This window comes from Trachypithecus francoisi, unplaced genomic scaffold (assembly GCF_009764315.1).
Source record: "Trachypithecus francoisi isolate TF-2019V2 unplaced genomic scaffold, Tfra_2.0 Lachesis_group0, whole genome shotgun sequence".
Classification (NCBI taxonomy): Eukaryota; Metazoa; Chordata; class Mammalia; order Primates; family Cercopithecidae; genus Trachypithecus; species Trachypithecus francoisi.
Window position 1 is genome coordinate 143,870,768 of NW_022681453.1, and position 25,545 is coordinate 143,896,312.

At 41.3% G+C, this 25,545-nt stretch overlaps 1 protein-coding gene and 1 pseudogene across 10 annotated transcripts in view; one reads left to right on the forward strand and one right to left on the reverse strand.

The window, feature by feature from the left end:
- Positions 1-25,545, reverse strand: part of RNF13 (ring finger protein 13) — a 198,603-nt gene that overhangs the window by 15,600 nt on the left and 157,458 nt on the right. The gene's annotated exons all lie outside the window — the stretch shown is intronic.
- On the forward strand, positions 3,797-4,738 carry LOC117084033 (annotated as a pseudogene).

The following is a 25,545-nucleotide window of genomic DNA, read 5'->3' on the forward strand; positions in this document are numbered from 1 at the left end:
TAAGCTAAATTCACAACTAGCTTAGAGCAGAGATAAATGAAACAAATAGGAAAAAATATAGAAAAAATACAACAAAACCAACAGTTGGTATTCTGAGAAGATGAACAAAATTAGCAAATCCTTAGCTGCAATAACTAAAATGGAGAGGAGATTGAAATAGCTAAAATTACAAAAGAGAAGACATTCAACTGATGTTACAGAAATAAAATGAAATATGAGGCTACTATTAAATTACAATGAAACCAGATAATCTAGAAGAAATGGGTAAATTCCTAGAAACATGAAGCCAACCAATACCGAATCATGAAGAAATAAGAAATCTATGTGAACATACCTATAACTAGTAAAGAACTGAAACAGTAATTAAAAACCTCCCAACAAAAAAAGGCCAGGACCAGATAGATTCATTGGAGAAGTCCATCAAATATTTATATAAGAACTAACACTAATCCTTCTCAAACTCTTCGAAAGAATCAAAACAGAAACTCTTTGAAACAATTGCAACACTTCCAAACTCATTCTATGAGGTCAGAATTACCTTAACACCAAAATGAGAGACACAAGAAAAGAAAACTGCAGGCAAATATCCCTTAAATATACTGATGTGAAAATCCTCAACAAAATACTAGTCAGCTGAATTCAACAGTACATTAGAAGGATTATACACCACGACCAGTGGGACTTATTCGTGGAATGAAAGGAAGGTTTAACATATGAAAATAATCCTATTTAATACACCACATTAACAAGATGAAGGACAAAACCAGATGATCATTTGAATTGATGCAGACAAAATTCAACAATCTCATGATACAAACACTCAATAAACTAGGAATAGAAAAAAACTACCCCAGCATAATAAAAGTCATATATGAGATGGCTACATTTAACATCATAGTCAACAAAAGAAGACTGAAACTTTCCTTCTAAGAGCAGGAATAAGGCAAGGATGCCCACACTCACCACTGCTATTCAACACAATACTAGGAGGTCTATCCAGAGCAATTAGACAAGAAAATGAAATAGAAAACATACAGATTGGAAAATTAGTAAAATTAATTCCCTTCACCAATGACATGTTCCATAAAAACTGTTAAAATCAGTAAATTCAGCAAAGTTACAGGATGCAAAAGCAAAATTCAAAAATTGCATTTCTAAACACTAACAATCAATTCACAAAGGAAATTATCCCTCAACCAAAGGACCTGTAAAAAAAAAAAAAAAAAAGGAAATTAAGAAAACAATTCCACTTACTATCGCAACAAAAAGGATAAAATACTTAGGAATAAGCTCAACTAAGAAGGTAAAAGGTTTCCACACTACAAACTGAACACTGTCACAAGAAAATCAAAGAAGATAGAAATAAACAGAAAGATATTCCAGGCTCATAGATTGAAAGACTTAACATTTTCAAACTATCCATGCTACCCACAGTGATCTACAGATTCAATGTAATCTTTATCAAAATGCTGATGACATTTTTTGCAGAAACAGAAAAAAAGCATCCTAAAATTCTCAAGGGACTATAAATAGCCAAAACAATCTTGAAAAAGAACAAAATTGGAAAACTCATACTCCCTGATTTCAAAACATCCTACACAGCAACTGTAATTAAGATGATATGGTACTAGATACATACACCAATGTAACATAATTTACAGCCTAGGAATAAACCCTTGTATATATGGCCAAATGACTTTTGACAAGGATGCCAAGATGACACAGTGAATAAAGGACAGTCTCCTTAACAAATGGTACTGGGAAAACTGGGATATCCACATGCCTAAATAAATAGATAAATAAATAAAATAAGTTGGACCTTAACCTACACCTTACATAAAATTAACTCAAAAGGGATTAAAGACCTAAATATAAGGCCTAAAACTATGAAACTCCTAGAAAAAAATATAGGGTATAGGGGAAAAACTTCAGGATATTGGATTTGAGAATTATGTCTTGGAAGTGACACCCTAAGCACAGGCAACAAAAGAAAAAAATAGACAAATGGGACTACGAGAAACTTTTGTGCATAAACAGACATGATCGACAGAGTGAAAGGGCAACTTACAAACTGGGCAAAAATAACTGCAACTCATGTATCTGATTTGGGGTTAATATCCAGACTATATAAGGAACTTCTACAACTCAACAGTAAAAAACGCAAAACAAAAACCTAATTTAAAAATGAGAAAATGACTTGAATAGAAAATTCTCCAAAGAAGATATACGAATAGCCAATAAATACTTGAAAAGATGCTTATCATCACTAATCATCAGGGAAATGCAAATCAAAACAATGAGACATCAACTCATACTCACTAGAATGGCCACTATCAAAAGAGCAGAATGTAAGTGTCGAGCATGTGGAGAGCCCTTGTGCACTGGTGATGGGAATGTAAAATGGTGCAGGTAGTACAGAGAGCAAGCAGTAAGGAGATACTTCTAAAATTCAAAATACAATTAGAATATGATTCAGCAATCCCACTTCTGGATATATATCCAAAAAGAATTCAAAGCAGGATCTTAAAGATAAATTTTCACCCATGTTCACAAAAGCATTATTTATAGTAGACAAGGGGTAGAGTGGAAACAATCCAAATGTCTATTGACAATGAATGGAAAAGGAAAAATGGTATATCCATAAAATGGAGTATTATGAAATATTTAAAAAAAAAAAAAGAATATTGTGTCATATGCCACAACACAGGTGAACCATTAGGGCATTATGCTAAGTAAAACATGCCAGTTGCAAAAGAACAAATACTGTATGAGTCCACTCATATGAAGTATCTAAAGTAGTCAAATTGTAGAGAAGAAACAGCAAAAATGTGGTTAGCAAGGGCTGGAGAGAAGAGAATGAGGGAATTTAGTTAGTGTTTAGTGGGTACAAAGTCTTAAGTGTTAAACGATGAAAAAATTCTAGAGATCGGTTGCACGATAATGTAAATATACTTAACACTATTGAACTGTACACTTAAAAATGGCTAAGATTGTAAATTTATTATGTGTTTTTTACCACAATAAAAAATGCAAGCAAAAAAAAGGTGAAGAAAAAATAAAAACTTTTATAAACACAATTTGAGGTAATTTTTGCCCACAGAACTGACTTGCGAGAAATGTTAAAATAAGTTCTTTAAAGAGAAGAAAAATGATGTAGGTCAAAATCTTAGATCTACATAAAGAAAGGAAAAGTCCTGGAGAAGAAATAAGTAAAAGTAAAATAAAAACTTCTACTTTTCTTATTCTTATTTGATTTTACTTGTGAACAAACAAATAATTCATTCAAAATAATAACAGTAATAATATATTCAATTATACTATTAATGTATAACATATATAAGTGAAATGAATAACAGCAATGATATAAGGGAGGGTAGAAATTAGGACTATTTTGTTATTATTAGGAACTTGCACTACCCACAAAGAAGTATAGTGTTATTTGAGAGTCAAATTGGATTAGTTGTAAATGTATAATGCAAACTCTAGGGCAACCACTAAAAAAAGAAAACACACACACACACACACACACACACACACAAATAACATTAATATGCTAAGAAAGGAAAGTGGAATCATATGAAATGCTTAATTAAAACCACAAATGGTGAAAAAAGATTGAAACAGAAAAACAGAAACGGGGCAACAAATACAGAACAATGACAAATATAATAGATATTAACTCAACTATATTCATAATCACTTTAAATATCTATGTCCTAAATATGCTAATTAAAAGACAGATTGTCAGAGTGGATCAGATCAAAAAATAAGACCAGCTAGATTTTGTTGAAAAGAAACCCACTTTAAATATGAAGACACATACCCTGGCGAGATTCCCGTCCTGCGTGGCTGTTCTCTGGAGCAGTAGTCGTTTATCTCTGTTCACCTTCTCTCCCACCTAAGTGCATGCCACCACCCCATGGAAGATTTGATGGACATGAACATGAGCCCCCTGAGGCCCCAGAACTATCTTTTCAGTTGTGAACAAAAGGCCAACAAAGATTATCACTTTAAGGTGGATAATGATGAAAATGAGCACCAGTTATCTTTAAGAACAGTCAGTTCAGGAACTGGTGCAAAGGATAAATTGCATATTGTTGAAGCAGAGGCAATGAATTATGAAGGCAGTCCAATTAAAGCAACACTGGCAACTTTGAAAATGTCTGTACAGCCAATGGTTTCCCCTGGGGGCCTTGAAATAACACCACCAGTGATCTTACGGTTGGAGTGTGCTTCAGGGCCAGTGCATATTAGTGGACAGCACTTAGTAGCTGCGGAGGAAGATGCAGAGTTAGAAGATGAAGAGGAGGAGGATGTGAAACTCTTAAGTTTATCTTGAAAGCGATCTGCCCCGGGAGGTGGTAGAAAGATTCCACAGAAAAAAGTACAACTTGCTGCTGATGAAGATGATGATGATGAAAATGACGATGATGATGGTTTTGATGATGAGGAAACTGAAGAAAAAGTGCCAGTGAGGAAATCTATATGAGATACTCCAGCCAAAAATGCACAAAAGACAAATCAGAATGGAAAAGACTGAAAACCATCAACACCAAGATCAAAAGGACAAGAATCTTTCAGAAAACAGGAAAAAACTCCTAAAACACGAAAAGGACCTAGTTCTGTAGAAGATATTAAAATGCAAGCAGTTCATCAATTTTGTGAAGAATTCTTCCGGGTGACTGGCCAGGAAGCTATTCAAAATCTGGCAGTGGAAGAAGTCTCTTTAGGAAAATAGTTTAAACAATTTGTTAAAAATGTTCCATCTTATTTCAATTCTGTAATAGTTGCTATCTGGCTGTCCTTTTTATAATGCAGAGTGAGAACTTTCCCTACTGTGTTTGATAAATGTTGTCCAGGCTCTATTGCCAAAAATGTGTTGTCCAAAATGCTTGTTTAGTTTTTAAAGATGGAACTCCACCATTTGCTTGGTTTTTAGTATGTATGGGATGTTATGATAGGACATAGTAGTAGTGGTGGTCAGACATGGAAGTGGTGGGGAGGCAAAAATATACAGTGAAATAAAACTCAGTATTTTAACAAAGTAAAAAAAAATTAAGATACATAGATTAAAGAGACTGACAAAAATATCATGCTAACACTAATCCAAAAAATGTGGGAGTAAGCATATTTTCAGACAGAGCAGACATCGGTGCAAGAAAAATCATCACAAAGAGAGGCATTACATAATAACAAAGGGATCAATTCTCAAAAAAAAAAAAAAAAAAAAATGGCCAGGCACGGTGGCTCATGCCTGTAATCCCAACACTTTTGGGGCTGGTGGATCACTTGAGGTCAGAAGTTCGAGACCAGCCTGGCCCAATATAGTGAAACCCCGTCTCTACTAAAAGATACAAAAATTAGCCGGGCATGATGGTCCTTGCCTATAGTCCCAGCTACTTGGGAGGCTGAAGGAGGAGAATTGTTTGAACCTAGAAGGCAGAGGCTGCAGGGAGCCGAGATCGCACCACTGCACTCCAGCCTGGGCAACAGAGTGAGACTCTGTCTCAAAATAAATAAATAAAAAATTTTAAAAATTATATATATATATATATATATATATAATATATATATAAATATAAAAAACAGTATTTAATGTGTATGCACCTAATAGACTGCCAAAATATATAAGGCAAAAACTGATAGAACTGCAAGGAGAAACAGATGAATCTGCTATTATAGTTAGAGACATCAACACCCCTCTATCTGAAATAGATCCAGCAGGCAGAAAAGGAGTAAGGTCACAGCTGAACTCAACAGCACCAGTCAACTGGATTTAATTGACGTACACACTACTTCATCATCCAACAAGAAGCAGAATATACATTCCTTTCCAGCTCACATGGAACATTCATCCACTGAGAGACCACATTCTGGGACATAAAGTATACTTTAACAAATTTTTTTAAAAACTAAGAATCTTACAATATTACCATGCAGACCACAATGGAGTTAAACTAGGAACATATAAATACAGATAGCTGGAAAATTCCAAAACATGTGGAGATTAGAAAACACAATTCTGAATAACAAGTAGGTCAAAGAAGAAATCTCAAGATAAATTTTAAAATATTTTGAGCTAAGTGAAAATAAAAATACAACATATCAGAATTTGTAAAATGTAGTGATGTTACCAAAATGGCAGAGTAGAAGCAATCTGAGTTGATTTTTCCATACAGAAAATGAAAAACAACTATAGAGTGACAACATTATCACCACTAATATTCCAGAACTCAAAACTGAGGCTGTGACAATCCTTGGTGGCACAAAGAAAAGAAAAATTATGAGCAGAAGAGAGAATGGACTTCTCTGTCCAGGATGCCCCTCCCTTAAGTTATTAGGCACTGAGTAAAAAAGTCTCCAAGACTTATGGTTCCTATTCTGGAGAAACTGAGACTGAGGTAGAGAGCCAGTTTCCTCACTGTCTAAAGTTACTATGCAGGAAAGCTGTTCCTGCCTCAACCCACAGGAAGCACTACTAGTGCCTGTTGGGAGAAAATCTGAAGACAGCTATGGACAAACGTGGAAGTAGGGCTAGCAACTCCAGCAAAGGAAACTTGGGGCTGTTCTTTATCTCAGCCAAAGGAGATGCCAAATCAGAGGGACAGTGGATCAGCAGCAGTAGGAAGCACCTTCCACGGGTCTTCTGGGCACAAACTCCTAGCTAATTCCCTTCCCCACCAACCCCAGCCAGGGAATCTCCTTTGGAACATCCCCTAACCCTAGATGGTCAGTGTTCTGAACTTCTGTGAAAGCCAAGCAAACCTGGGCTTAGGGTGCCATCTAGTGCTGACAAGAGGCAGTGATCTAAGTCTAAGAGAATGCAAAAAACCATACCTGAAAGACCAAGCAAAGGCAGACAGCAAAAACTAGAATAAATAACAAATAAATGTGAAGACATAAATGTACATCTGTAAGAAACAACATCAAACAGGGAAGCACGACCTTCCCAGATTTACAAAGCAAGGAGCCAGTGACACCCTACCAACCTGAGATGAAGATGTGTAAGTTCTCTGATCAAGAATTCAAAATGGCAATTTTGGAGAAACCTGGGGAACTCCAAGATAGCAGAGTAAAACACTTTAGAAACTTACCAGAAAAATTTAACAAAGAGATTTAAAAAATTAAAAAAATAGAAATCCTGGAACTGTGAAATACATTGGCTGAACTAAAAATGCATGAGAGGGTTTTGACAGAACTAATCAAGCAGAAGAAAGAATCAGTGAGCTCAAAGACAATTTGAAAATATATAAAGAGAGAAGACATAGGAGAATAAAAAGGAAGAACACATATAATATCTAGAAAATAGCCTAAAAAGAGCAAATTTAAGAGTCATTGGCCTTCAAGACAAAGTTAAGAAAGAGCAAGGGGTAGAGAGCTTATTCAAAGAAATAATAACAGAAAACTTTCCAGATCTATAGAAAGATAAATATCCAGGCACAGGAAGGCCAAAGATTACCAAACAGATTAAACCCCAATAAGACTATCCCAAGGCATACAATCATCAAATTCTCAAAAGTCAAAAACAAAAAGAGGAGCATAAAAGCAGAAAAAAAAGAAGCATAACATAAGAGCTCTAATTCATCTGTTAATGGACATCCAGTAGCAACCATACATGCCTGAAGGTAGTGGGATGACATATTAAAAAGCTAAAGGAAAAAAAAAAAAAAACTGTCAACTGAGAATACTGTCCCCAGCTATCCTTCAACCATAAATGAGAGATAATGACTTTTGAAAACAAACAAAAGCTGAAGGAATTCATCTTATAAAAAATGTCAAAGGTAGTCCTTCAGTCTGGAACAAAAGGACACTAACATGCAACAAGAAAATATCTGAAGTTATAAAAGCCATTGGTAAAAGTATACAAATTTACAATACTCTAATATTATAACTGTGGTATCTCTAGTATGAAGGCTAAATCTACCAAAATAAAAACTATGACTATCTGTTAAAAGTCAGGCAATATAAAAAGATGTAAATTGTGTCAACAAGAGGTCAAAATGTGTGTCGGGGGATGAAATTACAATGTAAAGTTTTTTGTCTTTTTCTTTGTGATCAACATTGAGTTCTCATATATTCAAAATAACTTATATGTTTTTGGTAAGCCTCATAGTAGCCACAAAGCAAAACACCTATAATAGGTAACACTAAAAATAAACAGCAAGGAATTAAAACATACTACCAGAGAAATTTGCACAATCATAAAGAAAGATGAAAGAGAAAGAAAGAAAAGAAAGTAAAAGAAGAGTTACAAAACAACCAGAAAACAAACAACAAAATGACAGGAGTAAGTTCTCACCTACCAATAATAACAATGTAAATGAACTAAATGTTCTAATTAAAAGACAAAGAGTGATTAAATGAATAGAAAAACAGAACCCAATGATCTGCTGCCGGTAAGAAACTCACTTTACCTATAAAGACACATAGACTGAAAGTAAAGGGGTAGAAAAAGATATTCCATGCAATTAGAAAACAAAAAAGAGCAATAATAGCTATATTTATATCAGATAAACATCAAACACTATAAAAAGAGACAAAAAACATCACTATATAATGATAACTGTCATTTACAGAACACTTCATCCAACTCTGTGAAATATACATTCTTCTCATCAGCACCTGGAACATTCCCCAGGACAGATCACATTAGGAGAAAAAACAAGTCTCAGCAAACTCAAAAAAGTCAAAATCATATGGAGCATCTTTTCTGACCACAGCAGAATAAAATTAGATTTTTATTCTTTTTTAAAGAGGAACTTTGGACCAAGTGTGGTGGTTCATGCCTGTAATCCCAGCAATCTGGGAGGCTGAGGCAGGCAGATCACTTGAGTCCAGGAGTTCGAGACCAGCCTTGGGCAACATGGTAAAACCTCATCTCTACAAAAAAATTAGCTGGGTGTGGTAGTACATGCCTGACCTCCTAGCTACTTGGGAGGTTGATACTGCACTGAGCTGAGATTGTGCAACTGCACTCCAGCTTTGGGCAAAAGAGTGAGACACTGTCTCAGAAAAAAAAAAAAGAGGGGGGGAACTTTGAAAACTATAAATATGTGAAAATTAAACATGCTCCTGAATAAAAAAAAAATGAGTCAATAAAGAAATTAAAAAGGAAATATAAAAATTTTTTTGCGCTAATGAAAATGGAAACACAGCGCATCAAAATCTATGGGACAAGCAAAAGCAATGCTAAGTAGGAAGTTCATAGCAATAAGCACCTCCATCAAAAAAGGAGAAAACCTTCATATAAACAACTGAACCATCCACCTCAAGGAACTAGAAAAACAAGAATAAACAAAATCTAAAATTAGTAGAAAGAAATAATACAGATCAGAGCAGAAATAAAATTCAGACTGAAAAAATACAAAAGATAACTGAAAGAAAAAATTGTTTTTTGAAAAGATAAAGTCAACATACCTTTCGCTAGACTAACAAAAAAAAGAGAAAACACTCAAAGTATAAATGAAACAAAAACATTACAATCAATATAGTAGAAATATAATGATCATTAGAGATTTTATGAATAATTATATGCCAACAAATTAGATAACCTAGAAAAAATGGACAAATTCATAGAAATGTAGCACCTATCGAGACTGAACCATAAAGAAAAAGAAAGTCTGCAGAGACCAATAGCAAGTAATTAAACTGAAACAGTAATTAAAAGTCTCCCATCAAAGAAAAGCCCAAGACTGGATGGCTTCACTGCTGAAAACTACCAACCTGGAAAGGAAGAAGTCAAATTCACCTTGTTCACAGACGACATTATTGTATATTTTAAAAACCAAAGAAAACTCTATCAAGAAACTGTTAGAGGCTGGGCATGGAGGCTCACGCCTGTAATCCTAACACTTTGGGAGGCTGGGACAGGTGGATCACTTGAGGTCAGGAGTTCGAAACCAGACTGGCCACATGGTGAAACCCCATCTCTACTAAAAATACAAAAATTAGCTGGGCATGGTGGTGGGTACCTGCTACTTGGGAGGCTGAGGAAGGAGAATTGCTTGAACCTGGGAGGCAGAGGTTGCAGTGAGCCAAGATCTTACCACTGCACTCCAGCCTGGGTGACAAAGCTAGACTCCATCTCAAAAAAAAAGAACAAAGAAAAAAGAAAAGAAACGTTAGAACTAATTGCAAATTCAGTACAGTTGCAGGATATAAAATCAACATATAAAAATCAGTATCATTTGTATATGTCAAGGGCAAACAATCTGAAAAATAAATCAAGAAAGTAATCTCATTTACAATAGCTACTCTGGAGAGTGCAAGCTGTAATCCTTGGTGGCTTCCATGTGGTATTAAGGCTGTAGGTGTGCAGCATTCAAAAGAATACAAGTGGGCTGTGAACCAACCATTTTTGATTAGCATTACTAAAAGAGAGCCAAGTGCTAATATCTAAGACAATTAAAAAAAAAAAAAGCCTCAAAAGTCAGCCCCTCCCATCACAAGCCTAGAGGCCTAGGAGGAAAGAATGGTTTAGTGGGTCAGGCCTGGGGAGCCACTGCCCTGCACCATCTTAAGAGGCTGCTCCCTGCATCCTGGCTGCTCCAGCTCCAGCCTCAGCTCCAAAGGGACCCTGGTACAGTTTGGGACACTGCTCTGGAGAGCACAAGCTATAATCCTTGGTGGCTTCCATGTGGTATTAAGGCTGTAGGTGTGCAGCATTCAAAAGAAAAGGCGGCTTGCCAGGTTCCAACCTAGATTTCAGAGGATGTATTAGAAAGCCTGGGTCCCAGGCAGAAGTCTGTCACAGGACGTAGCCCCCAGACAGAAACTCTGCTAATGCAGTATTGAGGGGAAACGTGAGGTTGGATCCCCAACACAGACTCCCTACCAGGACAGTCTAGTGAAGCTATGGAAACCGGGCTGCTACCGTCCAGACCCAAGAAGGGTAGAGCCACCAGCAGCTTGCACCCTCAGCATTGAAAAGGCATAGACACCAGACTCCAACCTGTGAGAGCCACAGGGATGGAGCATCCCAAGGCCTTGGGAGCCCACCCCTTGCACCAGTGTCCTTGGATGTGGGACACAGAGTCAAAGATTATGTTGGAGCTTTAAAGTTTAATGTCTGCCCTGCTAGGTTTCAGACCTGTGTGGGGACTATTTCCCTTTCTTTTGGCCAATTCCTCCCTTTTGGAATGTGAATGTTTACCTAATACTTGCATCACCATTGTATCTTGGAAGTTAATAATTTGTTTTTGATTTTACGGGCTAATAGGTGGAAGGAAATGTGTCTTGAGTCTCAGATGAGACTTTAGACTTTGGATTTTTGAGTTGATGCCAGAATGAGTTATGACTTTGGATACTATTGGGAGGAGATGACTGTATTGTACGATGCAAGAGGAACATGTGACGTGGCGGGAGAAAGGGGACCACTCGTACACTGCTGGTGGGAATATAAATTAGTATGGTTACTAGGCAAAACAGTATTGAGGTTCCTCAAAAAAGTAAAAATGAAACTACCATATGACCCAGCAATCCCATTGCTGAATATGTGTCCAAAAGAAAGGAAAATCAGTATATTGAAGAGATACCTGTACTTCCATGTTTACTGCAGCACTATTCACAATAGCCAAGATATGGAATCAACCTCAGTATCTATCAATGGATGAATGGATAAAGAAAATGTGGTATATACACACAATGGAATACTACTCAGCCATAAAAAAAAAAACCCTGTTATTTGCAGCAACATGGATGGAACTAGAGGACATGATGCCAAGTGACAGAAGCCAAGCCCAGAAAGACAAATATCCCATGTTCTCACTCGTATGTGGGAACTAAGAAAACTGATCTGATGGAGGTAGAGAGCAAACTAGTGGTTACCAGATGCTAGGAAGGGTGGAAGCGGGTAGTGAAGAGAGGCTGGCTACTGGGTACGAAAACAGAAGGAATAAGTTCTAGTTGTTGATAGTATGGTGAGACAACTATAGTTAACAATAAAGTTATATATTTCAAATAGCTAGATGAGAAGCTTTGAATTATTCCCAACACATACACAAAAATGATCATTGCTTGGGGTGATGAATATCCCAGTTATCCTGATTAGATCATTACATATTGTATGCACATATCAAAATGTAACATGTATGCCATAAATATGTACAACTATTATATATAATTAAAAAATTGTAAAATGCAATGAAAGCAGTGCAGGGAAATTTATAGCACAAAATATATAAATTAGAAAAGAAGAAAAGAGCTAAAATCAATAATCTAAGCTTTACTTTTAAGAAACTAGAAACAGAGCAAATTAAATTCAAAATAAGCAGAAAAAAAGAAATAAAAATTGAACAAATCAATGCAAGTAAAAGCAGAAAATCAGGCTGGGTGTGGTGGCTCATGCCTGTAATCCCAGCACTTTGGGAGGCCAAAGTGGGAGGATCACTTGAGGACAGGAATTCAGACCTGGCAACATAGTGAGACCCTGTCTCTAAAGAAATAAAATAAAAAAAGTAGCCGGGCACAGTGGTACACACCTGTAGTTCCAGTTACTTGGAAGGCTGAGGTGGAAGGGTTGGTTGAGCCTGGGAAGTCAAGGCTGCAGTCAGCCATGGTTGTGCCACTGCACTCCAGCCTAGGTGACAGAGTGAGACCTTGTCTCAAACACACACACACACACACACACAACCAAAAAACACCAGAAATTCAATACAGAAAGTCAACAAAACCAAAATATTGTTCTTTGAAAAGATCAACGAAATCAATATCTAGCTAGGTGAACCAAGAAAAAGAGACAAAAGACACAAATTATTAATATCAAAAATTTTAGAAAAGGGGTCATCACTATTAATCCTATGAATATAAAAACAATAATAAAGGAATACTAAATAATTCTATGCCTACAAATCTGGTAACAGATAAAATGTACCAATTACTCAGAAAGGCACAATCTGCCAAAAGCCACACAAAAAGAAATATACAATCTGAATAGGCCTAGGTCTATTAAAGAACCCAAACCAATAACTAATAACCTTCCAAAACATCAGACACCATATCCAGATAGGTTCGCTAGTGAATTCTGCCAAACACTCAGGAAAGAAATTGTTTTTTTTTTTTTTTTTTTTTTTTTTTTTTTTTTTTTTGAGACGGAGTCTGGCTCTCTCGCCCAGGCTGGAGTGCAGTGGCCGGATCTCAGCTCACTGCAAGCTCCGCCTCCCGGGTTCACGCCATTCTCCTGCCTCCGCCTCCCAAGTAGCTGGGACTACAGGCGCCCGCCTCGTCGCCCGGCTAGTTTTTTGTATTCTTTAGTAGAGACGGGGTTTCACCGTATTAGCCAGGATGGTCTCGATCTCCTGACCTTGTGATCCGCCCGTCTCGGCCTCCCAAAGTGCTGGGATTACAGGCTTGAGCCACCGCGCCCGGCCGAAAGAAATTGTTTGGACAAACGGAGGCAAGATGGCGCAGTTCCGGGTTTTTAACCATCAACTTTCCCGCGCCCCGGAAAGACACGGTGGACTGCACAGGCGCAACCCGACCTCCGACGGAGAGGAACCAGAACGCGCCTAGCCACGCCTACCGCCCCGCCCCCAACCCGCCTATGCCCCGCCCACTGCCCGCCCACTCCCGGGCTCAGGACATAAAAGCCGCTCCCGGCGGGTGCGCGGAGCGAACTTCCTCGGCCCCTCCTCGTCTATGTGGGACCCGGGAACCTCGTCGGAGAATGCCGGAGCGAACTTCCTCGGCCCCTCCTCCTGCGTGGGACCCAGGAACCTCGCCCGAGAGCTCCGGAGCGAGCTTCCTTGGCCCCTGCTCCTGCGTGGGACCCAGGAACCTTGCCTGAGAGCTCCGGAGCGACTTCGTCAGCCTCCACACCGGAGGCCGGTGAACCTCGCCCCTCCCTCACATTTGGTTTGTAAATAAAGGTTTTTTTTTGCCTTGCCTACTTGCCTTTTCTCTGGCATTTGCTCTGGGGGTCGCATTAAAGCCAATCAGCTGGTGCCGAAACCCGGGAGGAGACCCCTCCTCAGGGCCCCCCAAGGTCCGAGGAGCCTCCTCCTTCCACGCCCCAGACGGACCAGGACCTGGACATCGCTTTCCCCACCTCCAAGTCTCCTAGGGGTGAGTACCTTCTGCCTCCCTCTCATATCCCTTGGCCAGAAGTCCTGCACAGGCCCAAGGCTTTTTTTCCGGTCACCAGGTGACCCAGGGGAGTTCCCAAAGGCAGAGACGTCTGCCCAAAGGAACTCCATTCCGTTCCGTGGGAGACCCGTCCAGGACGGAGACGTCCGCCTGGAGGTAATCTCCATTCCGGCTCCAGGAGCCTCTCACCGGTCTCTGGTGGCTCCAAAGGACGCTTTGTAGCCAGGTAGAGTTCGGTTTCCATTTCCGCCTATTGGCGAGAGGAAGGCAATGGGAAACCCCCAATCCAAAATACCTAGAGACTCCCCTTTAGGGTGTCTTCTAAAAAACCTCAAAACTTTGCAATTAGAACAAGATCTCAGGCGAAAGCGGCTGGTGTTCCTCTCCACTGTGGCGTGGCCACAATATAATTTAGACAATCAGTCTCAATGGCCGCCTGTGGGCACTCTAGACCGTAACATTTTAACCGACCTCAGTAGTCTTTGTCAGTGCTTAGGCAAGTGGTCCGAAATTAATTATATACAAGGATTTTGGGCCTTGCATTCTCGTCCGGACCTGTGTGGCCGGTGTTCCTTGGCTCAAGTCATGTTGGCTGGGGACGCAGGCCTAACAGAGTCCGAAAAAGAGGAGTCCTCTTTCCTGTCTGAGTTGCCCGAAGACCTTACTTCCCCTCCCTCCCTTCCACTCCCGCAGTATACCCCACCTCCCCCTCCCGCTTCGGCCCCACCTCCTCTTTCGGCTCCACCTCCCCCTCCCGCTCTGGTGGTTGTTCCGCCTCCCTCCTTAGCCCCTCCCACCATTGTTGAGGCTACACTTCCCTCCGACCCCTCGGCACTTCCGCCTGGTCATCTTAGTTCACCTATCTCTGCCCATACCCGCTCTAAAGATTGCCTAACTGCCCCCGCTCCTACTCCCACCCTATCCAACTCCCCGCCCCCCGCGGTCTTGGCACCCTTGCGTGAGGTGGCCAGAGCGGAGGGCGTAGAGTTCATGTTCCCTTTTCACTAGCAGATCTTTCAAAGATTGAAAAACGCTTAGGAGATTTTTCTGCCAACCCTACAATTTATACCAAAGAATTTGGATACCTTTGCCAGGCCTACGATTTGGCCTGGCATGATCTCCAGGTTGTTCTTACCTCTACTCTAAACCCTGAGAAGTGGGAGCGCATCCTAGTGGCCGCCAGGCAGCATGCCAACCAATTACACTTAAAGACCCTGCGTTCCCACTAGGGGAACAAGCAGTCCCCTCTAGAGACCCAGACTGGAACTATCAAGTAGGCCAGCCAGGCCGCCGAAGACGAGATATGATGACTCAATGTCTTCTGGCTGGTATGCAGGAGGCCTCAAATAAGGTAGTAAATTTCAATAAACTAAAAGAAATTATTCAAGGTCCAGATGAGAACCCGGCCACATTTTTAAACAGGCTAACTGAGGCTTTAATTCAATACACTCGGTTAGACCCAGCTTCCCCAGCCGGGGCCACTATTCTAGCATCATATTTTATTTCACAATCGGCCTCGGATATTCGGAAAAAACTCCAAAAGGCAGAGGATGGACCTCAAACTCCTATTCAGGACCTAGTCAAGTCGGCCTTCAAGGTCTATAATTCAAGGGCAGAAACGGCTGAGGCCCAACGACAGGCCCGCCTAAAGCAGAAGGTACAGCTCCAGACTCAAGCCTTAGTTGCTGCTTTGCAGCCTAGCCGTAACCCAAAACCGGAGAGCAAAACCCCCGGAGGCTCAAAGACAATAAAAGGGGCTTGCTATAAATGCGGTAACCCAGGGCATTAGGCTAATAGATGTCCCCAGAGTCCCCAACCGTCTGAGCCAGTGCGGCCGTGCTGCAGGTGCGGAGTAGCTGGACACTGGGCTAAAAAGTGTCCTAACCCTCGTCTGCCAACGACTCCTTGTCCAGCATGTCATGAAGAAGGGCACTGGAAGTCTGACTGCCCCACCCTGAGAACGGGCATGGCGCCTCAACGTGATGTCCCTTCTCAGGACCCTGGGAGCTCCTTCCAGCTCTTACATCTGAATGACGACTGAAGGTGCCGGGACTCGGGGACCCCCATCACCCTCGCCGAGCCGCGGGTAACTCTCCTGGTAGCGGGTAAGACAATTAATTTTTTAATCGACAGTGGGGCTACCTACTCTGTTTTGCCGTCTTTCGAAGGGCCTAGCCTTCCCTCCAATATTTCTGTTGTAGGAGTCAATGGCTCCCCGTCCAGCCCTCGAAAAACCCCACCCCTTAATTGCTGCCTGGCCAACAACTATTTTGCACACTCGTTCCTCATTATCCCCTCATGCCCCACTCCCCTACTGGGCCGAGATGTTTTAAGTCAACTGAAAGCCTGTATCTCCATCCCTACTAGCGCCCCCCACCCTACCCGCCATCTGCTTCTAGTATTGACTAACTCAAATGACTCCAACAATCCTACTAACCCTTTCCCCGATTTCCCCATTCCTATCGACCCCCAAGTGTGGGACACCTCCACTCCTGTCGTGGAGGACCATCATCCACCAATACTTATAAAACTTAAGAAACCATCTCAGTTTCCAACCCGCCCACAGTTCTGTCTCTCTCCACAGCACTTACGAGGACTAAAACCAATCATTACTAGGTTACTCAGCCAACACATCCTCATCCCCATTCATTCTCCCTGTAACACCCCAATCCTACCTGTAAAGAAGGCAGATGGAACTTTTCGGTTAGTGCAGGATCTTCGTCTTATCAACGAAGCTGTTTGTCCCACCCATCCGGTAGTTCCCAACCCCTATACCCTTCTTTCTCTCATTCCACCTAATACAACACACTTTACTGTACTGGATCTAAAAGATGCAGTTTTCACTATTCCCCTGCACCCAGATTGTCAGTTTCTTTTTGCTTTTACATGGGAAGACCCAGACACCCATACCTCCACCCAACTGACATGGACAGTGCTTCCCCAAGGGTTCCAAAACAGCCCCCATTTCTTTGGGCAGGCCCTAGCAAAAGACTTAGCCTCCTGTCCTCTTACCAATAGTAAAATTCTCCAATATGTAGATGACCTTTTACTCTGTAGTCCCATGGGACAGGACTCTCTTTTAGACACTAGGATCCTCCTTAATCATCTAGGATCCAAAGGTTACCGAATATCCATACACAAAGCTCAACTCGCACAACAATGTGTCATATATTTAGGTATTGAGATCACTCCTACGACGCGCTCACTTACTACAGACTGCTTAACTCTAATACAAAATCTTTCTCCTCCTCAAGACGCTAAGGAAATTCAATCCTTCCTGGGCCTAGTAGGATTTTTCAGACACTGGATTCCTAATTCAGAATCTTGGCTAAGCCTCTATATGCAGCTGTCAAGGAGACTCCCCAAGGACCTTTGTCTAGCCCAAAGTTAATCTATAAACATTTCACTCACCTGAAAAACTGCCTTCTCTCACATCCTACTCTCTCACTCCCAGACTTCCAACGCCCCTTCCAGCTTTTCACAGATGAAAGACAAAAAGTTGCAGTGGGTCTTTTAGCCCAATCTATAGGCGCCACCTACCGCCGCATGGCATATCTATCTAAACAATTAGACCCCACCGTACAAGGGTGGCAGCCCTGTCTTCGGGCCCTAGCAGCAGCAGCCTGTCTAACCCAAGAAGCAAAGAAACGTATTAGGGGTGGTAACCTAACAGTCTTCTCTACTCACCGCCTTCAAGATCTCATTGCCCACAGAAGTATTAGCCATCTAACCCCATCCAGACTCCAACTCTTTCACCTCCTATTCATAGAGGACTCCACCATTGCCCTAGGAGTCTGTTCCTCTCTGAATCCAGCAACCCTACTTCCTGACCCTCTCAAGCAACCTAGTACTGAACACTCCTGTCCAGAACTTTTAGAGGCCCAACCACCTAGTCACTTACATTTACATGACCAGCCATTGGAAGGCTCACAGTTAACCCTATTTGTAGATGGCAGTTCTTTTATAAATTCTCTAGGAAACAGGCAGGATACGTGGTAGTTACATCTTCTGCTGTCCTAGAAGCTAAGCCTTTACCACAAGGAACAACATCACAGCAGGCAGAACTTATCGCACTAACCAGGGCTCTCCTCCTATCCAGGGGAAAAACAGTAAACATATACACAGACTCCAAGTATGCCTTCTTGATTGCACACACCCACTCTGTCATCTGGAAAGAGAGAGGGTTCCTAACCACCAGTGGTGCCCCTATAGTCAACAAAAAACAGATACTCAAACTGCTAGACGCTTTATCAGCACCTTCCAGAGCAGCCATCATACACTGTAAAGGTCATCAGACTCCATCTAACTCGGTGGCAGCTGGCAATAACTTTGCCGACACCACTGCCAAGTCAGCAGCCGGATTCTCCACTCCCACGCTTCCCTCTATTTGTTTTCTCTCTCCTCAATATACCCCTACTTACACCCAAGAGGAAAAGACCAAACTATTACAAGATTCAACAGCCAAACTAGCCGCAGACAAATGGATTTACCTCAATAATAAATTAGTTATTCCTGAAACTCAACTCCACACCATTCTAAAAGACATACATAATTCCCTACACATAGGACCCAAAGCTTTATATAACCTCCTAAGCCCCCTCATTCACTGCCCCACACTCATGAAACACCTAATTATAATCAACCGACAGTGTTCCACATGTCTCAAGTCAAACCCTCAAGGCGCATTGCGCAACCCCCATCCGAGCCATCAACTCAGAGGGCACCAACCAGGCGAAGATTGGCAAATTGACTTTACCCACATGCCACGGCATAAAAAATTCAAATATCTCTTAACCCTCGTTGATACTTTTTCAGGATGGATAGAAGCCTATCCTACTACAGGAGAAACCGCCAATATAGTTGCCTCCATACTCACTGAACACATTATTCCTGGGTTTGGCCTCCCGCTCACTCTTCAGTCTGACAACGGCCCAGCATTCATCTCCAAGGTAGTCCAACAGGTGGCAGCCCTCCTACACATCACCTGGAAACTCCACATCCCTTATAGACCTCAGTCTTCTGGTAAAGTAGAGAAGGCCAACGGGCTCATTAAGCAGCAACTCACCAAACTCTCCCTCGAGACTCGACAATCGTGGGTAACTCTCCTTCCCCTGGCCCTAACCGGCTGCGAGCAGCCCCACGGAGTCCAACAGGCCTCAGTCCGTTTGAATTAGTTTACGGCCGGCCGCTCACCCTCCAGCAGTTACCCACCCTTTCTTCCCCGCTGGCAACTTATCTCCCCATACCTCACCCTCTTGAGACAACTCCTGAGACAACATGCAGAACAAGCATACCCCTCTCCAACAGACACCTATAGCCCACATCTCTCAGCCCAGGAGACCAAGTATACTTAAAAGATATCCAAGCCAAAGATCTTCAGCCTAGGTGGAAAGGCCCCTATACTGTCCTCCTATCCACATACACAGCAGCCAAACTTCTAGGACACACGCACTGGGTCCATATATCACAATTAAAAAAGGCCCCCACAGAAGACAATTGGTGGACATCTACTAGACTTACCCCTACCCGTCTCAAATTCACCAAACTCTCTCAACCACCACACGTTCCCTGACCCCTTGCGCTTATCCCGATTTCTCACCATACTCTATATAAACATAACAGAATTCCAATATCTTACCCCGAATCCCTACTTGCCTCCAGATAATAGCCCATCACAGTGGTTCTCCCGCTTTCCTTTATAGAACATCTTCAGTGACAAGGTGTACCCTGTGATTACACTGAGGATGAAGTACTATTTCATACTTATATTACTATCTTTTTCTTGCATTTCAATCTCTATTACTAACCCAACTTTCATATGGAGATTCTCTATAGTTGAAACTTGGTCACACAAAAATAAACAGCACTCACAGCTACAAGGCACTGCTGACTGCTCCCCTTCAGGCTGCCAACCCCATCTTACTATAAATTTCACCCTATCGTGTTGCAGTGCGGCCGGAGCTAAGGCTCTCTGCTTCCTGCACGATCAGACACATTACAATTGTAAGACTTACTGGAAACAAAAGAACCTAGGATGCCCTTATATTTATTGTAAGATCCATTATGCAACTTTGAGACAGAAGAAACCCACTGCTGTCTTCACCACTGCGAATCAACGAACCCCCCTTCAATACCAATTAAATATCAAAGACCCATGGGACCCCCAATGGGCAGACGGAGTCAAAGGTGGACTCTACACAGGCTACACAATCCTTAGTTCATATCCCATGGCTATTCTCCTGATAAAAAGAACACTTGTCCAGCAAAAATCCCTTCCTCAAAACATACAAGCCCTACAGAATTTAACCTTAGCCATACAAGCACAAGAACAGCCCTTACAAGATCAATTACACTCCTCCAATAAGGACCCCTTTCTCATGGTTACAACTAGTCCGTCAAGGGTTAAACCTAACATGGGCAGCCAACCTAACAAATCTCTCCCACTGTTTCCTCTGTGCGGCCCTTGAAAGAGCCCTCTTAGTGGCAGTCCCTTTACCTACTGCTTTCAGGGCTACAACTAACTCCATAGGCACCTCCCAAAAACCGTTCTTACTCCAAGTCCCACTATAACAAAGCCCAGAAAGTCCTATCCTTCCTTTCTGCTACTCTACCCCAAACACCTCCTGGTGTAACTATACCCAGCCACCCGCTAAGACCCACATGACTCCCATCGGAGGTTATTTCTGGTGCAACAAAACCCTCTTCAAGGTCCTTAATCACACATCCATTGGTCAATCCCTTTGTGTCCCAGTGTCCCTAGTACCTAGTTTAACCTTATATAGCAAAGCAGAAGTAGCTGAACTCGTCATACAATTTAACCCTCCTCCTAATGATCTCCAAAAACGGGCTGTCTTCCTTCCCCTAGTCATCGGAGTCTCCCTGGCCGCCTCCTTAGTGGCATCAGGGCTTGGAACTGGGGCACTTGCCCACTCGGTACAGTCTACCCAATCTCTAGCAGCTCAAATCCGAGAGGCCATAGAGGCTTCAGATGAAAGCCTGGCCTCTCTGCAGCGTCAAATTACCTTAGTGGCCCAGGTAGCAGCACAAAATAGGCGAGCATTAGATTTACTTACTGCCGAAAAAGGAGGAACATGTCTCTTCTTAGGAGAAGAATGCTGCTATTACGTAAATGAGTCAGGCCTAGTAGACACTAACATCCAAACCCTAAACAGGATTAGAGCAGAACTAAAAACCTACAATACCCCCTTCACCCCCAGACCACCGGTATGGCTGCTGCCCATAATACAGCAGATGCTCCCGTTCCTAATTCCCATACTAATCCTCTTTTTGTCTTATGTCTCGCTCCTGTTTTAATCAAATTTCTCCGAGCCAAAGTTCAAGAGATCACGCGCATCACCTTCAACCAGATGCTTCTTCATCCGTGCGTCCAAATACCAACCGTAGACCCCAACCTCAACGACGTCCCTTAACAGCAGGAAGTAGCCAGACAGACCACGGCGCCCCTTATCACTATTATCAATAAAAGGTTGGACTGTTTGGACAAACGGAGGCAAGATGGCGCAGTTCCGGGTTTTTCACCATCAACTTTCCTGCGCCGGGGAAAGACACCGGTCCACTGCGCAGGCGAAACCCGACCTCCGACGGAGAGGAACCGGAACCCGCCTAGCCACGCCTACCACCCCGCCCCCGACCCACCTATGTCCCGCCCACTGCCCTCCCACTCCCGGGCCGAGGACATAAAAGCCGCTCCCGGCGGGTGCGCGGAGCGAACTTCCTCGGCCCCTCCTCGTCTACACGGGACCCGGGAACCTCGTCCGAGAATGCCGGAGCAAACTTCCTCGGCCCCTCCTCCTGCGTGGGACCCAGGAACCTCGCCCGAGAGCGCCGGAGAGAGCTTCCTTGGCCCCTGTTCCTGTGCGGACCTGGGAACCTCGCCCGAGAACGGCGGAGCGACTTCGTCGGCCTCCACGCCGGAGGCTGGTGAACCTCGCCCCTCCCTCACATTTGGTTTGTAAATAAAGGTTTTTTTTGCCTTGCCTACTTGCCTTTTCTCTGGCATTTGCTCTGGGGGTCGCATTAAAGCCAATCAGAAATTACCCGAATTCTTTACAATTTCTTCCAGAAAACAGCAGAGGGTATACTTCATAACTCATTCTGTGAAGCCAGTTATTATCCAAATCTCACAACTAGGCAAAGACATCACAAGAAAGGAAAACTACTGACTAGTAACTATCATGAATATAGATGATAAATCCTAAACAAAATTAGAAAACTGAATATCAGTATATAAAAAATTATACACCATGACCAAGCAGGATTCCCAACTCGATTTATAAATTCAATGCAATCCCAATCAAAATCTCAGCAATTTATTTTTTTGGATAACAAACTAGTTCACAAGTACATATGGAAAGGCAAAAGACCAAAAACAGCCAACACCATACTGAAGAAACAAAGTCAATGAACTGACACTACCCAATGTTAAGACTTACTGTAAAGTAATCAGCCGGCACGGTGGCTCACGCCTGTAATCCCAGCACTTTGGGAGGCAGAGCTAGGCGGATCACTTGAGGTCAGGAGTTCGAGACCAGCCTAGCAACATGGTGAAACCCCGTCTCTACTAAAAATACAAAAAAAATTAGCCAGGCATGGTGGCACATACCTGTACTCCCAGCTACACGGGAGGCTGAGGCAGGAGAACTGCATGAACCTGGGAGGCAGAGGTTGCAATGAGCTGAGATTGCACCTCTGCACGCCAGCCTGGGCAACACAGCAAGACTCCATCTCAGAACAAAACAAAACAAAAGTACAGTAATCAAGGTGGTGTGGTACTGGTGAAAGAATAAACAGATAAATGGGACAGAATAGAGATTCCAGAAAAAGACTCACACAAATATAGTCAACTGCCCTCTAACAGTGGAGCAAAGGTGATTCAAGGGAGAAAGGACAGTCTTTTCAACAAATAATGCTGGAACAAGTAGATTTCAACATGCCAAAAAAATGAACCTATATAGTAGGGGACTTCATCAACTTGATAAAGGGCATTTATTAAAAACAACAACAACGACTGACAGCTAAAATACTCACTGGTGAAGGACTCCAAGTTTTTGCCTTAAAATCAGAAAGAAAGTAGAATGGCCACTTTCACCACTGTTATTCAATATTGTACTGTAAGTTCTAGAAGCAGTTACACAAGAAAATGAAATAAATCCATGTTGGAAAGAAAGAAGTAAAACTACACCTATTCACAGATGACATGATCTGTGATATGGTTTGGCTGTGTCTCCACCCAAAATCTCATCTTGAATTATAATACACATAATCCCCACATGTCAGGGGCAGGACTAGGTGGAGGTAATTGGATCGTGGGGGCAGTTTCCCCCATGCTGTTTTCATGATAGTGAGTGTCACGAGATCTGATGGTTTTATAAGCATCTGGTATTTCCCCTGCTTGCCCTCATTCCATCCTGATGCCCTATGAAGAAGATGTCTGCTTCTCCTTTGCCTTCCACCATGATTATAAGTTTCCTAAGGCTTCTCCAGCAATGTGGAACTGTGAGTAAATTAAACCTGTCATTTATAAATTACCCAGTCCTGGGTATTTCCTATAGTAGTGTGAGAACAGGCTAATACAATCTGCTATATAGGAAATCCCCAAGAACCCACAAGAAAGCTACCAGCGCTATATACAAATTCATCAAACTTGTAGGTTGTAAGATCAATGCATAAAAATCAGTTGCATTTCTCCATACCGGCAATGAACAATCCATAAAAGAAATTTAGAAAGGAATTCTATTTATAATAGTATCTAAAATAATAAAATACCTAGAAATAAATCTAAGGAGATTAAAGACTTATAGACTGAAAATTACATGACACTCCTGAAGGAAATTAAAGAAGACATCAATAAATGGAAAAGCATCCCATATTCATGGATCGGAAGACTTAATATTGTTAAGATGTCAAGACTACCCAAAGCAATCTACAAATTTAGCACAATCCCTATCAAAATTCTAATAACTTTTTTGCAAAAATAGAAAGTTCTATCCTCAAATTATTCTCAAGTTATTATGGAATTGCAAAGGACCCTGAATAACTAAAATACTGAAAAAGAACAAATGTAGTGGACTCACAATTCTTAGTTTCAAAACTTACTACAAAACTAGAGTAATCAAAATAGTGTGGGACTGGCATAAAGATAATCATATAGACCAAAGGAATGTACCTGAGAGTCCATAAATAAAATCATACATCTATGGCCAATTTATTTTTGATGAGAGTGCCAAGATACTCAATGAGAAAAGTCTCTTCAACAAATGGTGCTGGGATAACTGGATTTCCACATACAAAAAAATAAGCCGGGAGCCCTACCTCATATTTACTATATATAAAAATGAACTCTAAATTGATAAAAGACCTAAATATAAGCTAAAACCATAAAACTCTGACGAAAACATAGGGGTAAATCTTTATGATCTTGGATTTAGCAATGTATTCTTAGATATGACATCATAAGATAAACTGGACTTAATCAAAATTTAAACTTTTTATTTCTGCAAAAAAGTTTTTGGAATTTTGATAGGAATTGTGCTGAATTTGTAGAATACTTTGGGTAGTCTTGATATCTTAACAATATTAAGTCTTCCAATCCATGAATGTGGGATGCTTTTCTATTTATTGAGGTATTCTTTAATATCCTTCATAAGCAAAAAAAAAAACAAAAAAACCAAAAAAAATAAACCAAGTTTTTGCTGATGCTTCATATCATAAGCACACAAAAAAAGAAAAAAGGTAAACTGGACTACATCAAAATTTGAAACTTCTGTACATAAAAGGACATTATCAAGAAAGTGACAACTGACAGAATGGGAAAAAATATTTGCAAATCATGTTATCTAGAATATACAAAGAACTCCTATAACTCAAGAACAAAATGATAAACCACCCAATTGAAAATGAGCAAAGTACTTGAACAGATAATTTGCCCAAGGAAATATACAAGTGGACAATAAGCACAAAAGATGCTCAACATCATTAGTCAGTAGGGAAATGCAAATAAAACCACATTAAGGTACCACTTCATTCCCATTAGGATAGCTATATTAAAACAAAAGAACAGAATACAGCAAGTGTTGACAAGGATGTGGCGAAATATGAACCCTTGAGCATTGCTGCTGAGAATGTAAAATGGTACAGTAACTGGAAGACAGTATCCAGGTTCCTCATAAAGTTACACAATATCACTCCTTGGTATATACCCAAAATAATTGAATCCATGGACTCAAACAGATACTTTTTTTATCAACGTTCATTGCAGCATTATTTACAATAGCCAAAAGGTGTAACCAACTCGTATTCACTAATAAGAATAAATAAACAAAATGTGGTAAAAATACACAACAGACTATTATTTAGCCAGAAAAAGTAAAGACATTCTGATATATGCTACAACATGGATAATCCTTGAAAACATTATGGTAAGTGAAATAAGTCAGAAACAGG